Here is a 19,067-nt window from a genome sequence, read left to right on the forward strand (position 1 = left end):
CATTAGTGGCTGAAATTTATGTTAATTTGTGTTATGCTTCCGAGAAAAGTGACTTATTTAAGTGGATGGCATACACTTGAACCAAGACTAGTGACATCAAACCTTCAAAAAGATTAGAGTTTCTTCTATCAATATTCGTTTTCTTTCTGTATGAAAACTGCATGTACGGCAGTATAATTTGCCCCTTTTCCAATGTAGTGCATGCTTGTTTTGTGATTAAAATTGTAAGAAGTACATAGCCATCAGGGCTGAGCTCAGTAGATATTTGCTTTCGCTGACCCCATTCATGTGTCTCTTTTGTGTATCAAAAGAGTTTGTGAACCCATCAGTGCATGCTCTGTTCATACTTCAAGTCTTATCGATATTTTCATTGTTTGATGGCACATGAAGTTGACCATGGAAAGGTGGATACTATGTACCGCTTGACTGCTTTTGCACAGGTGGATTACCAACCTGTCTGTTCTCTGTCAATGGGGAAAAAGAATCTCATTTGGGGCCTTGAAGGCTCTTGTAGAATAGTGGGAGAAATGGCATACACAAATGCATCCACAAATAATTCACTCCACAGTAAAAATAAAAAAAGTCTCGCTTAAAAAAGGAATGGTAAGATGTCAATACACCTAGAGGTCTATTTTCACAGTGGAAGGTGAACTGAACTGATATCAAAATCTAGCAGCAATGACAGTCATGTTACCGTTGATAAGTCAGTCCATTGCACAATAATTGAGCTGACCATATAACATTCATATCAGTTTTCAATTCACAAATTTTACAGAACTGTTACCTTTGTTTCTATCATCACTCTTTTACATGATTTCCTTTGAATAAGAGCAATCGTACTGAAAATTGCTGTCTAAACAAGTAAATATCATTTAGAGTCAAGTCACACCTCATGTATGAACTGTAATGAATTCGAAATCTACCTATTACTTATATTACCGTTACTATTAACACAATGTCATTAATGCATAAGGGCTTGTTGACTGATACAAAGAGACTACATGTACGTCACCTGTTGGACTGTCAATGCATTGGTACTCAAATCAAAGCAAAGTGCATCCCACATAAAACCTAGAAAAGTGTCATTTAATGGTTACGAAGCCTAAATGTCCATGATGTGTTTGAGCACTAGGTCAATTTGAATTGAAGTTGCAACTGACAATCATATCAAACATATTCTGCAAACATGGATGTGAATATGAGAGCCTAGTACAATTGTTTTTATCTATAATAATAATAATTATGCACGCAATTTTGAATGTTAGAAAACAGGGCAACCCAATTTTGCATGTTTCCTTGTCTTTCTTTTTATCTACACTGAGTCTCAAGAAAACATTTTATGAGTATATCAAAGCTACTGTTGGATTTTGAAAAAACAGCAAAGCTTTGCAATACATCTAATGATTCTACAACTGTACTTAGGTGCAAGGGTAGACAAACAGAAGACACAGGTAAAACTCTGGTCAACTGCTCACTTCTGCTTAATAATAAACCACCTAAAACAAACATATATTTCATAAAAAAAACAAACAACAACAACAATCCAGGCCAAGGTATATGGTACACATGATGACAATGAAGACATATAGTTTATGTATACAGCATCGACATAGAAGCAGTTGAACAGATTGCACTGCTTGAAATTTGCCTTGTATATTAGCCTGACCAGACCGCTGTGCACAGCACAGCAGTCTGACATGTACTAGTGTTTAAACGTACGTAAACGACCGTCGCTTTTGACGGCAAGACCACAAAAATGTCTTTTATTTTGTTTGATTTTAACAGTAATACCACCCACCTATATTGTATGTTGCTGATGGTTGAGTTGAATTTGGTGTTTTGTTGGTATCCAAACCTTATTGTTGAATTTTTCGGAGTAGATTGTGCGATGATTCACAAAATAAACGAACAGCCACGAACGCTCAACCCGAGGTACCGTGTTAGCATTTTACGTACGCCCGTGCGTTTCGTGAGCTACGTAAAGCTTGTCGTCTTCTACCATGTATTTCCGCGCGTGCTGCTCTCATGATTTGACGTCACTCCGACTACCTCCGACTACCTACGTTGTAGCATAGGAGAGTGATTGCCATTCAATAACACGCAGAAGATGAGGAGTGAAGCAATACGGACGCTCACAGACCTGATTTTAAGGACGGATTTCGGTAGGTTTTTGACGTAATAAAAAAAAAATACGCATACCGATTATTGGATGATTATCATAGATTACGGGGATTCCTTATATTTTAGTTTTCCACGATTAAAAAAGATATTCATGAAAGAGTCGCACAACCACCACTGAAAAATGACAACGTCTGCGAAGGAGTAGACGTGCAGCCGCTGTCGCTTTGCGACAGCGGCTGCGTGTAGTTACCTTGTATATATGAATTATGAATGACACAGAAAATATGCCTGAAAATAGATGGAATTCCATCAGAGGTTGCCCTCAAGGCCAAGCTGCACAGAATACCTGTCGCTGCAATTATGCTTGCTGCTTCATTCCAAGCTCTCTCTAACTAGACTCGAACTACAGTGTGCTAGCTAGTCGAACAACATTATGATTATCAGTAAATTTACATCTAGATCTAGAGTAACTGCGTCAGTAAGCGGCCGTGCAGCCGTTTGCGGCAGGTACAACATACACGGTAATATACAGCTAAACACAGCATTGCTCTGTTACATGCACACTACACATATACTAACACACTAGCAATCAACAAAAACCAACCGATAAAATGGGCACGATCTCTGACGAAAGTGAAATTTTCTTACCTAAATGACAACATATCGCATCCAAAATTAAATTTCCGGTACTTCTTAACATAACAGTTAAGAAACAATGGTCCGAGAAACTGGATTTTTTGTCGTTTTCTCGATGTTCATGGATTTTGAAAACATGTCCTCACGTAAAATAGAATTTTCGCGAGCCGATGTGGGCCGCCATTTTTTTCGGAAAGTGGATGTTACCATCGGAAAAAAATGAGAAAAACACGAGAAAGACATCAACAACACCGCCAGAATCGCGATCTTGTTTGCGGCCAATGCATGTGCGCACGCTATTTTCACGTGCTTTCGCAATGGGAATTGGCGCTTACGCAATGTTCGCGAGACATGTGAAGGCGTTCAGCTGAAGATCGCGGAGCACGCGCGTATTGCATAGGGATTGTACATCGTGCCGCAAGCAGAAATACTACGTCGCATATCGCCCTTATCGGCGAAAATTGTGCCGGGTTTTGCCCTCGTAAATCATGAAAACTGCGTTGGTCAATGGTAAATTTCTTTCATGAAAACAATTGCGTTAATGAATAATCTTGTCTATGATATACGAAATGGTTGAAAATAATTTGCCTGGTTTGTTTACAAGTTGGAAAAACCTTTAACAATGCTTAAACTGCCGCAAACGGGATATTTTACTCTAGATCTAGTAAATATACAATTATACCCATGCATACACACCTTAGTTATGATGTGATTTTACGCGCGTCTAGCTCTTTTAATCATCAAGAAATACCGTTAGCTTCCAATATGCACGTTACCAAATTTTGCGTTTAGCCCGGCACATGGATATGGAAATGTTAGCAGTAGTAGATTATTGGGACAAGACACGTTCTCCGACCGTTACTATCAACACGGCCACAGCGCACATGGGCTTTCAACGGAGATTACACATCACTCCAGCGGGCTAGTTCAGGGTAATACTAACAGTACACCGCCCACACAGGCGCGTAGCTCAGCGGCATTTGACAAGGGACTGTGCCGTCAGCACACTCACGTACTATCGCTTGAAATATCACCATTAGGTAGGCAAAATATTACTTGTAGGTATCTAAAACTGCACCTAGATATACAAAGATACTTTCGGTATACCTACCGAATGAAATCCAGCCCAACTGCATCCTCATTTCGAAATTTTAGATCGAATGCTGCCGGAGAATTTTCACGTACAGGTCACAGATGGGCAGGTTTATTTACTTGTCAATGGACAAATTCATTCTTCATGATGGGGGAGTTTTGAGGAACGTATAGAAAATGATCACAGAAATGCATGTATATCGTTCATTACACATCTGCAGTCAGTAAATGCAGTTTCCGAATAACGTCAGTACCATTTTAACGATCTAACATTGGCATAACTTCCACAATTCTTAAAAAATTGTTTATCATTGTGCCTTCAGTCATATTAGAAGCTTCTAACCCGGGGATGACCCCAAGAGTTCACGCATGCGTATATTGCACGTGTGTGTTGAAGCTGTCACGATTATGGTATCGGTACGAACACGGAAGGGGAACGAGAGAGAGGCATACAATATTTCTTTCTTGTACCGGAATTCTAACTTATCTACGGAGATACATGAAACACTGTGAGGGATTTTTTTGGAAGCATCAAGTTCCGAGGATTTCTAAGTGGAGATAGAGCTCGGTTTGCCGGCTCACCCCAGTGACTATCGTTCCAACTAGCAACTTGTACAGGTAGGGACCGAGATTGTTTTGTCACTTCGCACACAATAGTCCAATACATTCACATCGCACTGCACACTGCAGCTAGCCGGCGAACGAACGGGGATGTTGGGTACGCACACCCACCGCGGAGCAAGTATACCACTACCTACAACAAGTATACCCTTTGAAAGCGCGGTAGATTGTGCAATTGTAAGCGATTGTTTGACATTATTCTCCCATGCATTGCTGTGTGGTTTCCCTTTTCTTTTGTGGTTATGGGCAGGAATGTGCAGTGTGCCATGGCAACTCAGTTTACTTTAGATATATGCCTGTAGAGTTTGAAGACAGATGCATTAGAATTAAGGAATCATTTCTGGAATTTCACGCTGCAATGCCCTTCACATCCAGTTAGAAACCACCTTCAGCTTTTAAAATACTACAAACAATAGGATAGACCACCTTGTCTTGACAGATCAGAAGTAAAATATAACTAAAGCCAAACAAGCAAAGGCAGTTTATTCAGGAAGTGCTGAAATGCTAAATTCTTCTTTTAAAAGGATATTTATCTAACTGATAATATATTTGAGTGTTTGACTGATGATTTATTGATGACATATTTCTTTAAGACTGAAAGATCAGTCAGTGTTTATCGTCGGGGAATTTTATAACTTTTTTTACCTTTGACAGTTCTCCTAAGAACAGACAGATTTTTGTATCTATTTCTTCCTCAGACAGAAAAATTTGTCTGTCCGGAGGAGTCTTATAATTTTTTGACTTTTACGGCTCTCCTCCATTTTGTGAAGCCAGACGTAGTCTCTGCGGAACACATCCCCTGCAACAAGATACAGAGCGATCTTTTGGTCACTTCTTTTCTATGTATACTTCTGTAAATTTAAAAACTTTATTACGTAATATTGCAAGGTTATTGAAAGGTAGCGTGAACTGAATTAATGAAATCAACACAAGTAATTGTGTAGTTTAGCTGGACTTGTGAAATGCTTGAATCCAAAAGATATTCACATTTTCTTACCAACCAACTACGCTACATCATGATAAAGAGTCGGTTACATGTAATGTGTAGACTCTACACTGCCTGCAATGTCAAGAAATTGCCGAACATTTTACCTTATACCTGTGCTAACATGGCATTACGCTCTTAGTCTGACACATTGAAATTAAACTATCATACATTGTATGTTGTACCTTTGTCAATCCTCTGTAATTTACTAATATCCCTGAAATAAGACTGCTGAAATTATTCTGCTTCGGTTATGATAGTGGACAGGGAAATGGGTTTTAAAGTGCAAAGAATAATATAACGATACAGTATCAGCAGAAGACTTCTCTTTTTCTTTTTAGAATATTTTCAAAGACCTACAAATAGCATGTTGTAGATTACAGTAGGACCTCGATTATCTGGCCATCGATTATATATCCAGGTTCTCTGTTATCCAGATGTCGACTGACTGACATTTTAATTTATGTTTTCATGTATTTTGTGTCAAATCGCAGTTAAAACAAACACACGTTCAACCATTATCATGTGAATACACGATGGGACATACTCCAATCATTGTCGCGGACTGTAAATATTAGTTCAGTTTGTGGGATGATGTCAAAGACTGGTGCCGCACTTGTCACTGGCACTGGGTGCACATCACAGGTTAGAGTACAATACAGCAGCAGTATTCGACGAGTCACAATATTGAACTCACTGGCGGTCAGTATCAATCAAACAAATAATAGGGCCTACATGAAGGGATAGTTTACATTGCATGTTATTTCCGTATTAGTTTCTAAAGTATGAAACATCACAATGCCATGCAGACAATCATAATATCACTTTATCAGTGAATTGGTAATAACATGTATAATACCCCTAGCATTATAAGCTAGAAAATGCTGTCAGTTTGAGTATTAAATCTCTCTTATCCTGCTAAATGGATTATCCGGACACCCGCTGGTCCCGACATGTACGGATAATTGAGGTCCTACCGTAAACATGTTATTATTGTGTACTGTATTGAAACCAGTGTAAGCTTCATCATGTAGAATTTCTAGTTGACTAAATTTCTGCAGTGTTTACATCGGAATTTTGCTGCTGCTTTGCTGCCATTTATCTACAAAGTGCTATAAGCTCTCTCACATGAGTATGTTGGGATCCATGTCCCATCGAGGCTGTTATATTATAAGTGACCTTGTGAGCATTTCTTTGAAAGAGAGGTAGAGAGATAGAGAGAAAAAAGAGAGAAAGGAAGAGATAAAGTGACCATCAAAGTCACACTTCAAGGATAAGCGCTAATCAGTCAACCTTTCCTTCCTGAGAAAGAGCTGAATTGTGTCATGTGAAGGAAGGAATGCAGCCTCTCTCTTCCCACTATTGTCACCTGTCCTAGTGATTACTAGCATTGAGTGGGACATATGGACACCATGGTCTACTGCCCACAAGAGTTAAGAAATCATACAATATGTCGTTTGACGTGATACACTGTATACGGTATCATGATTGCAGGCATTATCCTTTCATTCTGCCAAAGTATTGGTCTGAAATTAAACAGTTTCACTTCTATTGACCTCTTAACATTAATAGCTTCTTTTGGACCTGAATCTTAATCATTTTACTTTGTATTTGACATTAGGAATCAAAGTTTGAATACATTTCATTCTAAAGGGGATTGAGAATAATGAGAATTTGTGCCATTGTTGTCTTTATATGCTGCTATTGTCAGCATTGTTAAATGTATCCATTTATTCCTTTGTAAGTGTCATATTGTCAGTTGTATCGCAACAGAACCATTACAATGGAGAAATGAATAGTAAATTGAAACCAAGGAGAAATGAACATGCAGCCATCTAAACATATAAAATATGATACATGGGCATAGGCTAGAATCATCCATCGCTGTTAAAAAGGCTTGAAGCAAATATCAGTTTTGTTCTATATCAGCTTTGAATGCTTATACTCGGACCATTATCTTAAATGGGTAATAAGAAGGGAAGAGGTATCACAACAACCTAGTGTACTTGTCCAAGTATGGCCTTGAAGAAATATTGCTGTTCATCATATCAGCCTTCTTCATTCTTTCTTTTCTTTTGCTCTTTATTTTCTCCCCAATTCTATTGAAATCATTTGATGCTTGACCTTGATGTTTGATCACATTGTGAAGCTAGAGTGTGTGCTCTACTTGTCCATGCATGCAGAGTGTTATAAATTTACCTACCTGTTTGTTTGGGGCAACTGAAACTCACTTCTTGACAAGTGAAATGAATGGGTTTCTGCCAGTTCAGAAAATATGAGGCCCCTTGCCCAAGTTGGCATTTGGGGAAGAAGTAGGCCTACATGTATCTGTTGTTTTGCTCTGCCATGTTGTGTTGACTTTTTGAGCCTTCCCCCGAGATGAAAGACAATCGACCAGAACAGACAGTGGGACGTCATCACTTGACTCGGCAGTATCTCAGGTTACCGGGGTTACCATCCTTTCAGTGATCCAAAGTCCTTTGCCTTACCTGTAGCTGTACTTACACTGTAGTGGTGTCCTCCCTCATCACTGTTTCAGGCAAGAAACAGATGGCGTGTTTGTATCGCAGAATGTGCAGTAGCAGGTACAATGTTTCAATAGTATGGGTTAAATGTTAAAGCATTCTGTCGCTGATTTGCCTTTTTAAAACTAGGTACATTAACGTAGTTGCTGTAGACAATGCACAAGGTACATGATGTAGGAATATTTGTACATGCCAAAGGTAATATTCTCCAGGCAGTAGCATTTCAGACGAATTTGAAGTACAAGTATAAATATCATGAGAAATTAGGACTCAGCATTCTGCGATAAGTTTTGCCTCTGTTCAGCAGATACATTGTAGTTATAAAAGATATATCAAATATGTGTGTGGCATGCATGCATATCAGTTTTGGGCTTCCTAGTGTGATGTACCTACCAGCTGTTTTTCAGAAAGTCTTGAATCTCGGTGAGATGTGAACCTTGACCTCTCAACTGAAATAACCTGATTCTTCCCCACAATGCCTCTTGCCTTCTGCCCTCAGGCAAGGCTGACATTCAGTTGATGCTGCATTCCATGTTGTCTTGCCAATTTTGGTGGTATGTTCATGAGAGGGGTAGGCAAACGTAATGATATGAAATTCATCTTCATGTTTATTTTGATCTCTGAATATTGAGCATCAAGCAGTTCAAGCCACCTGTTCATATGACATTTTTTTCCTTCAGTACTTTGATTAAGTTGGCATGTTACCATGTCAGTTAAGCCTCAGGCAAGCATCCTGTGGTAAAAAAAATACCCGTATTATTTTCTAAACCTATGGTATGAGATTATGACTGGGAATTAGTAAACTGATCTATTTGAGTGTTTTTACTGTGCTTACAAGGCAGACTATTTGTGTGATACAATTAGCGTATCATGGATGAAGATTTGAATCATTGCAGATTTACGTACAGATATTGTTAGTTGTTCCGTCAACTCATTATTTGCTGGTACAGGGTATACATGTAAATGTGGGTTTTTCATCCCAGTGTTTGGAAACAATTACTACGACGTACATGTACATATACAAGGTAGATGGACGGTAACCTTGTACTGCCACAGTCAAAAACACAAATGCCCATCCAGAAATTGGTCGAAGATAACCTATTCTTAAAAGATATGATATGAGAGTTATTTCACTTTTTGATTTCTCAGACATCATTACCTGAATTACCTTCCATACCTGATTTAAAAGTTTAAACAACCTAACTGAAGCACCATACACTAAAGGTACAGATAGTTGGCCCTCTCTTACAACCTTTTGTAACTCTCAGATTTAATAGAATGCAAAATAATACCTGACAGACTTTGAATGTGAGAATATGTCAAATATACAGTGTATAAGGCCTACATGTGACTTCAATTACACTATAAAGAATGCCTTCAATTTCTGTTGTAGAAAATGTGTTCTTAAAAGTGTGATAAAAAAGGTACAGGTTGCCCTCTCTCTAATACAAGCTTTTGTTAAGCTACATTTAACAGTACTGGTATTGAAATGTATTTCACAACAGAGTTCCTTGTGATACAATATTCATTTCTTGACATCATTGATGATTTCAAATATTAATCCCGCAATCTAGGCTGTTTTCAATATCAATTTGCTTGAAAAGCATTGTATATTTTCTGTATTTGATATACCATGTCTATACAAGATATTATTGATTATCACCAGACAGCTGGCGCAGTTCACCTTGAAAGGTAGACCAACATCACACATGAAGGTGATACTTTCATCAGAGAGTGTTATGCTGGTATAGTCTGTGTCCCAGCCTTTGTAAACTGTGATAATTAAATCACTTAGTCTTGTTAAAGAGAATCCAAACATGTGATAATATGGAATATGTTGAAGTGACAAAATATTGCTACTGACTGTATGGATTACAATTGTAGTTTGTTGTATGATTTGACTACCGGTATGTTCATTTTGTTTTTCAATCTAGTCCAGTTGCTGGCTCTGTCTTAGAATAGTTTGTCATAAAGTGTAGATGTTTGAGGTCAAGGCGAGTGTGGAGGATAGGGGAAATTGTGCTAATTAAATGGCTGACCATTTGCTGAGGTCGTTTCACACAATGTGTAACACTTTGGATCAATACTGTCTGCATAGCGTGAAATAGTATTTGCTGCTTCCCCTTTGGTAGCAAGCAAAGTGTCATCAACATGATTCTTTCTACCAGCTGTGGAGTCATCGCATCTGTAAGAATGATGTCACTGGGAGAAAAAAACACATATCTAGCAGCCGCTGCTTGACTGACAGGGGCCCAGCCCATGTTGTGAGATAATCAGGAAATTGCTCCAACAATTAATTACCTTCTAGTGTGGCTGCATGTAGGCCATGTTTGTAAATTGATGATAAAGTTTTGTCACGACAGATTTGATATGATTAGCAACCCTGCGCAACGAGGATTAGAGTAATGAACGTAAAGCATTTTATTCTGAACAAGACAATGTCACAGTAATGATACACTTTTTGAACATTTAGGACAGCAATTTAAGACACTTCCAAAGACTGTGGAAAAATCAACATTGACATGAAGACTGCTTTCACATTTTGAAATGGATATTTAGTTATAGTGTAACATTCATCTATTCATTATCAGTTACAAATACAATGTTGCTTTTTTAAAATATCTATTTATTTTCATTATTTGGTAATGAAGCCAAACTTGTGTTGTAGAGATTGTTTGAGTACACAGTACGTAAATAGTTTTCTGAGGAAGTACAGAACTTTATCTATCTGGTACAAATAAAGTTGTATGACTTTTGATATTTCTGTATGGTTTTATAACTTGGTACTTATGACTGGGATAGAAAATATTAGAACATGCTTGCTTTCCATCCAACAAAGACTTCAGCATATTTTGATTGTGTTTTAATAATATTATCATTATCATTATTTTTTATTTGTTTAGTTCAGACGATTTCTGTTAAAAAAAATTGATATGAATTCAATTATTTATGTATCTTAACATTTCTTTGAAAGAGTCAATTAAATGTGACACTTTTGTCTTTTTGTGCACAAGATTATTTCCAATTTTTGCTTAAAATTGCAGTGTATAATGGAGCTGAAATACTGTATCTCTATACTTTATGAAAAGTAGAAGAATAGTATTGTGATATCATGTAAAAAAAATTATACATCATTAAAAAGAGATGGAATTTTTATGCAAGTTGCTTTGCGGAAAGCTCATTTTGTTCGTGGATTTATACAGTTGTACTTCCATTATATGTACAAAAATCTGTTGACCTTCTGGATTTCTTGACAAAATTTATTTATAGAATGATGTCAATCTTACACAGGCACAGTGTCCTGAAAAGATTAAATTCAAGTGCATTATGAAGGACAGGTAAACTTTTGGGTGTGGCTCTCATTATAGTGATGTTGACCCCAATAATGCCCTTTTTGGCTTTTTTGATAATGCAGCGTATCATGCATGCTCTTTATATGATTACATGCTTGCATGCCTGTTTGTTAATCAATGTAGAATAACACTGCTGCTGCAAGTCTGTCAGTCAAATAAAAAAAAAAAATCTTAAATTAATTTTGGCGAATGCAAACATGCACATCAACTTGGTAATCAGTTTTCTACATTAGTTTAAGTACTCTGCAGTTAAATGCATTATGTAATCTGGAGATAAAGAGGATTATGCATTATCCTTTCTTTGATTTCAGTTTGGAAAACAAAAGATGCAATGACAACATACACTTTATACATGTCACATTTTTTGTTTTGTTTTGTTTTAAGAATACTTGTATTTCACAATTTTCACAAATGTAAATTTTCCCTTGGGGTATATTTTCATTTAACACAATCTCTACAGTTATTCACACAAAATTCTTTGATATACAATACATTTTTTTTTTCTTTTAATAGTTTGTACAGCTGTTTTCAACAACTGTGTGCTGTTGCTACAGTCTCTGAAACAGGACAAGAATAGAAAGCTTCCTGTGTATTTCTCACTACTCTTGAGATGACACATGAAGAAACTGCTATATCTGCAGATTGATCATTACAGTATGACAAAAGTTAACATATCATGGGGAAATATATGATGCATTCTACAGCACCTGGCATAGGATATTGACAGGACATTCCACGGGGGAATGTGCTAGCTTTATTGATCTCAAGTTTGATTATTAAAGTGGGAAATGAAATATGAATGCTAAGGTTTTAAGATGGACACTCCCTTTCACCTTTGCTTCTTCACCCTTGTTTTCATGGTGCTATATTTGGTTCTTGCTCACATTATTTTAAACTGCCTTTCATACATCTTGTTGATATCAAGTGTTACAACTACAACTGTATCAGGGTTCCCAGCCCATCAGGGAAATCAGGGAAATCAGGGTAAAATTTTTTTTTTTCCAGTCAGGGAAAAGTCAGGGAATTTAATGAAAATGCCTCAAATCAGGGAAAAGTTAACTGGATGAAAATTGGATGTGAAACTGGAAATGAGTTGAAATAGTTATCATGGAAATGTGATACTTCATCAGGGAAAAATCAGGGAATTCAGTTTTCTTGAAATGCTGGGAACCCTGACTATACATAGACACATACAACTTTGTGTAGTTGTTTTAGTAGTGTCTGAAATTAATCCAATGTTTGGGAGCGTTTGATGGGAGCGTTTAATAGTATGGTATCTCTAATAAAAAATGAGGACGCTTTCAGATATTGTTCTACAGCAGGTGTTTTGATGGCCATGTATATAATGCAGACCTTGAAATCAACAGGTTGGTAGAAGTTAAGTCCAAATCAAATCTAAAGTGAGAAGGGCATGGAAATATGAAAATTCATTAAATCATCGAAAAATACTGATCATCTCTAGCAGGAAATTTTGGTAGGGTTGCAATTACATGTAATGACAACTTGTAGGGAGAAGAGAATGCTGAAGTTCCTAAATTACTGACAAAAATATGTTTACCATTCTTGATGCACAGACCACTTGGATTGTGACAGAGTTATGGTGATTTGATGATTGTGCATTGTATACACTACCTCAGCTTATTTGCATAATTTATTTTACATCCAATTTTGCTGAGATTTCTACAATGTACCATTGTATAGCCAATGGATTATTACCCTACATTAATATCAGCTTGAACATGATGTGAAATTGAACTCAAAAGTTCCATTCGATGTGCATGTATCAAAAGTAGCTTGCCACCAAGAAATGCATTGATTTCAACCACTCCAGAAGGGCAGCATTTCTGAATACTGCAGTGGTTTTGAGTGTATGAAAGTGATACCAATGTACGCCCCATGTGCAACCTCTCAGAGCCACAATGGTAGCTAATTTTTAGGGTCCACATATAGGGGGTACTAGTTAGCACCTTCTATGGTGTTAAAGAGTGATTTTACACTAGGAATGATAATTCTTTTGAAATGATACAAAGCAGAGCGTAATAAATCGGATACCAGAGGTCACAAAAATTTTTTACAAGATGTTTTTGCAAATTGGCGCCGAGGCTATCTTGAGTGCACTATCACCTAGCGCATGCCGACATTGCCACATGTATGCTAAATTGGTGGTCCAACAGTGATATGAGAAATTCGCGAAAAATTAAACCCTCGTGAAAATAACACCTTACACAGTATACACATACTTTCATTGAAAAAATCTCAATCCATTTGCTGAGAGAAACCTTGGGTTATAAAAAAAAGGTATTTCAAAATCCTATAGGAAGTGTGCTTCCTTCCCATAGTTCATTGCAGATAATAATGTTATCATGTTATGACCAGTACGTCATATATCTCTGTGTACACGTTACACCACATTATAGACAGGGCCCAGTCTAAATCTGTCGGAACTATGCACGGATGTTGCCCCTACTCCAATATGCTCAACTCCCAGCGAGCAACGGAGCGACGCAATGCAGGACGTCGAGGCAAGCCGAATTTCCCCGCTAATGAAAATGCACCCAACATCTGGCCGCACTCTGAGATAGGCTGTAATCCGTTTAGGAAAGTTTAAGCCACTTACAGTAATGCACTAGACAGCCAAAATGTGAATCGGCGTGTGTACAAGTTGCAGGATTCTGTTAAAAGCAGTGGCAGGTCCCCTGAATAGAATTCCTTCCCCCTCCCCCACTTGTTAGGGATTGAGAGTAGGTCAGATATCAAATTAAATTCCATTTTCTTTCTGTTATTTAAAACAATCTGTACTTGATTTCAAAGGCTCTCACTCCCAAAGTTTGGAGTTCATTCTCATCTACATCATGTTCCTCTCAACCATGCTACCCTGGTATTAAAAGAAGATCATGTTGTTGTTTTAATTAATAATAATGGTAATTTTCATGGCAATAATAGTAATGATGATGATGATAATAATAATGATAATAGTGATGATGATGATCATCATCGTAATGATAATAACGAGTTTGATGATGATAGTAATATTATTGTTATCATTCTTCAACAAGAAATCAAAATATATTTATCGTTTTCCTCTATATCAGTTTGAGTACATGTATGTGCAACTACTGAATCAGATGCTTATGGAAAATTAGTGCCAGTAGTAGTTTTATAGGCCTAAATGTAACAAATTCACCTTACAATGTTTTGAAAATGAAAATGAAACAGTAGACAAACCAAATATATCCCAGAAATGGAAAGTTGCTGATTGTTAAACAAGTTTGAACATGCTTTTCTTGCAAAGCCTGTATAAACTTCATTTCTCCTGTTTTATACAATGATTTCCTGAATTTGAAACAATTGAAACAAGAGAAATCATGTTATTTCATACCAAAATATTTATAGCATTGATTCAGCCTTCCTTAAAATGTCTGAATGCCTTCGTGTAATGCTAGACCATGTGTTATGTTGTCAAACAAACTGAAAAATTTGGCACACTCTGTACCATATTTTTGGCTGTTGTCAGGAAAAGAAAGTCTGCAGTTGAAATCCTGTTTGGTTTTTGTTTCATACCACCATGTCAGTCAGAGCAGGACAAAACAACAACAGCAAAGAATAACTCCTGTGGTTCAGCATGATGTGTCTATAGAAGGAATTTTGATTTATTGTGTGTGCAAATTCATGCATGAGAAGAATATTATATTGGCCTAGTCAGACTTCCCTTGGGAGGTATGACTAAAAGTCTGGTGTTTGACCCATAGAATTTTCAAAAATAATTTTTCTATTGTTAAAACTACTGGTTTGTTTTCACCTTCTGAAAGTTCTGGTAATGATGCAAATGTCAGAGAGTGAGATGTGTACCGGGTATTCTATTCTATTCTATTCATTCATTCATTCATTCATTCATTCATTCATTCATTCATTCATTCATTCATTCATTCATTCATTCATTCATTCATTCATTCATTCATTCATTCATTCATTCATTCATTCATTCATTCATTCATTCATTCATTCATTCATTCATTCATTCATTCATTCATTCATTCATTCATTCATTCATTCATTCATTCAAATTCATTCATTCATTCATTCATTCATTCATTCATTCATTCATTCATTCATTCATTCATTCATTCATTCATTTATTTTTACAGTGTCAAAGGAATTCAGGAAGTGAATTCTGATATCTGTTACACTGTAGCTGTGTTGTTGATGAAGTCGAAGCATGTTGTGATGATTCCCATGAAATATGGAAACCATGCAATATTATTTAGCAAACTATAGTGGGAACTGGAAACAGAGAGAAAAAATTCCAGTAATTGTCAAATGTGGGAGTATGGGATTGAACACCTAAACAATGTGACGCAATGATATTGTATGCTTCACTAATATGGGTACACATTGTCCCCATGTTGTTATGAATACATAACCTCCATTGTTATCATGTTTTGAATGCAAGAGTGCAGCCAACCTAGGTCTGAAGCAGGGTCTTTGACTCTGTACATACAGTCGTACAACCTACATTGTACACTACTCTAGACATGTACAAAATATATAACTGTATAGTTTAGTACAAGGCTAGGACTCACATGACTTTCAATACCTTAATATTCTTGTAGAGTATTTCATAATCTGTCTTAAAATTGTAAGGTTTCATTGAGTTTGGGTGAGCAAGGTTCTTAGTCTCTTTTGTACATTTCATCATTCAGAACCATACTATAATAGTGGCCTAGTAAGCCTGCAATAGCACAAGTGCTCTACATGTAGTTTTGATACAATAATTCTTTTTTTTTTTTAATGACATTGAGATTTTGTTAGGCAATGTAACATTTAGTGTAGAAACAAACACAATCTTGAATGATACATGTATTTCCCATTCTGTCTATGATTGTGAAGAATAAATGTATGGAAACATCAATCCTTTTGACTTGATCATTCATTGCCCATTATTGTTGGACAGATACATTCCTAGCACTATCCCCTGAAAGTGTCAAGTCCATTCAAAGCTTTCCAAATCAATTATGAGGCAGCATGCCAGGAGTGATATGAAAGCAGCAAGTTCGATTGTACATCTCCATGAGATTTAGTACTACTTTGTTGAATGGAAACTGAAACTTCATCATCCAAATAGATAAATAACTTATTGACCAGCTATCATTGCTCAAGAACTCATAAGTCTTTTGTTTTGATAATCACTATATATCTCATTTAAACTGTCCTGCAAAAGTTTAGATTTATGGCTCAAAGGTACATAAAGTTATATGGAGCAGTCATAAGCCAAAGTCTCATGTACCCATGTGTACATGCTGAACTATGTGAGCACTATAAACTATTTTATTAGAAATAACATGAAGCAGTGCCTATGTATGAAGAGACTTCAGCTACACATTTGTTCATGCCTCATATAAACGATTCCTTCTCTCCAATTTCTTTGTTCATATTTCCAGTAACAAGATCTGCAAACCAGCATACTTTTTATGAGATAATTTAGCAGTTGTATAAATCAATAGAAACAATTACAACAACAGAAATGTTCTGTGTTTGCGCTTCAAAGGACATTTCTAGGGCCTACGAATACGCCATATATTTTCGCTAATTTTGCGAGTCAGGTGCTGTTTGCGAATTTAAAGACAAACGAAAATATTGACTCTGATCTCTGAATTGAATGTGATGTGCATGCATTTATTTCTTCATTCAGTGCTGTACTCCACGATTGCGAATTTAACCACTTGTGAAATCGTCGGGAAGTCCCGATTTTGCGAAAAATTAAGACTTGCTAAATATATAGCCTATACAGTATACAAGAAATATTTCTCCCACCCGCCCTTGAAATGAGCAGTTAGGCAAGGGTCCCATATTAAAACAGGCAAATGCCCAAAGTATTAATTGTGTCAGCAAGTGGGAAGTTAGTTAAATATGAGTGGCTGAATCTTGCTACTTGCCATGTGCCACAATAGCTGGTATTCTGGCAAAACTTCTTGAAGTTTAAGTTCCCGAAATTTTGCCAATGTGATGACAAACTTACTGAAAACTTCTTGCAAAACTTCATACTAAAGCTAGGGAAATTTCCCAAGCCCTGGATGTTGAAAATATTTATAAGAACTGGAAACACAAACAAACAACAAACAAACAAGGCAAAGAAAAAAAAAAGAGAAAAAGATATAGGAAGAACAAAAAAAAAAAGATATTGGCTATGAATTCATTCCTTCACTGTGGACCACACACAAGTGAGCTAGGATTGCCCTGGAAATGGGTGATTAGGAGTGGTTAGAAATCATCAATATGACATGCCCGAGCAGAGTTACTCGAAGAAGGATTTCTCCAGATAACGTCTCAATGTTCTGTCACGTATCGAGACAAGAAAAAACCACACAAGTCTCTGGCTGAAATGTGGAAGGAAGTGTGAACTTCAAGGGGTGTAAAAATAACAGGTCAAGCATTGGCTAGGTTTGCTAGGATTGATTGAAAAGTAGATGTCTTGAGGTGTGAGGTATTTCCCGACCTGGTCTGTTTATTCAAACGAACAAAGTTCTTGTATATCAACCGACCGAGCAGTCTTCCTGTATTTGACAGAGTACGATATCATTGAATCCCAAAGGGAAATAATTTAACACCCTGTATCATGTGTTTGACAGAATCAAATATAATGACAAATAGTTGTTATCTTCAAGATCTAGTGTCAAAGAATTTAACATGGTTAATATGTTGGAGCCATTATTATACAAATACCATTAGTGCTAGCAGATGTATGAGGATGTAGTTTGAGTTTTCATCGAAAATGTACCATAGATATGGAAGGAAGAAAAAGGCATAAAGTGTATAGTGTTAAAAATAGGAATGGATGTAATTAGGTCTGAAAAAAATCTTATTCCTGTTACTTACAAAATGTATACACATACATACATTGTAGACTTGCTCTATATGTCAAGGACAATGAAACAAACCTACAGTTTCTTTCACTCATTAGTATGTAACCTAATTTTCAAGAAACTGTAGTAGACATATGAAAAGAAAAACAAAGTTGTGTCGCTGATATTCAGTTGCTGGTACATGTATTTTTATGTGTTTTGAATGAGTGTCAGTTGTAGTATGACAAATCTATGTCAGCCAGGTGGCTATGGAAACTAGATTAACCAAAATGAAATCAGTTGACATCAACTTGTGTAGCTGAAGTTTTGATGCTATTTTGATGATAGCATTATGAATGTGTGTGTGTGTGCGTGTGTGTGTGTGTGTGTGTGTGTGTGTGTGTGTGTGTCTGTGTGTGTCTGTGTGTGAGTGTTATGGGGTTTGGAGTTACGGATGTATCATGATTGGTGTGAGAGATATTTTACAAATATTCTGAAAACAGGAATACAACCTGGATATATCACTATTATGATTGCTTTATAATCTCTTATGAAGCTGGAAAGATGTTAGCACCCATACTGTATGAATGCATGAAATACCTGGTATACTATTTCATTACATGGAAATATTGTTATGGGCTGTCAAATTCTGTGATAAGAAAGAGGAAAATAAAAGCGCAATGTTTTATTATTTTCGCCACTACGTCTTGTCCATGAGATATAATTCATACTATCAGAAGTAAAATGTCAAGATTCTGCAAAGTAAAGTGCATGTGAATGTGAACTTTTTGATACTGGGCTGGCATCTAAATACTGATCATGCAAAAATCCTGTTATATAAAGTGTTTTCACAGCAGAGCAATGCTGTCATGATCACATACTACATGCAATTTAA

General features: G+C 36.6%; 1 protein-coding gene across 4 annotated transcripts in view; it reads left to right on the forward strand.

The window, feature by feature from the left end:
- Nucleotides 1–4,152: 4,152 nt before the first annotated feature.
- LOC139720239 (uncharacterized) overlaps nucleotides 4,153–19,067 on the forward strand; it is a 298,627-nt gene continuing 283,712 nt past the window's right edge. For 3 of the 4 annotated variants that reach the window (XM_071631603.1, XM_071631606.1, XM_071631604.1), the window contains exon 1: nucleotides 4,153–4,467. The gene's annotated coding sequence lies outside the window, so the exon portion shown is untranslated. The remainder of the gene's footprint in view (nucleotides 4,468–19,067) is intronic. The other variant, XM_071631605.1, reaches the window with a different exon arrangement.

This window comes from Diadema antillarum, unplaced genomic scaffold (assembly GCF_040938485.1).
Source record: "Diadema antillarum isolate AM-2024a unplaced genomic scaffold, OU_Dant_1.0 scf00000124, whole genome shotgun sequence".
Taxonomy (NCBI): domain Eukaryota; kingdom Metazoa; phylum Echinodermata; class Echinoidea; order Diadematoida; family Diadematidae; genus Diadema; species Diadema antillarum.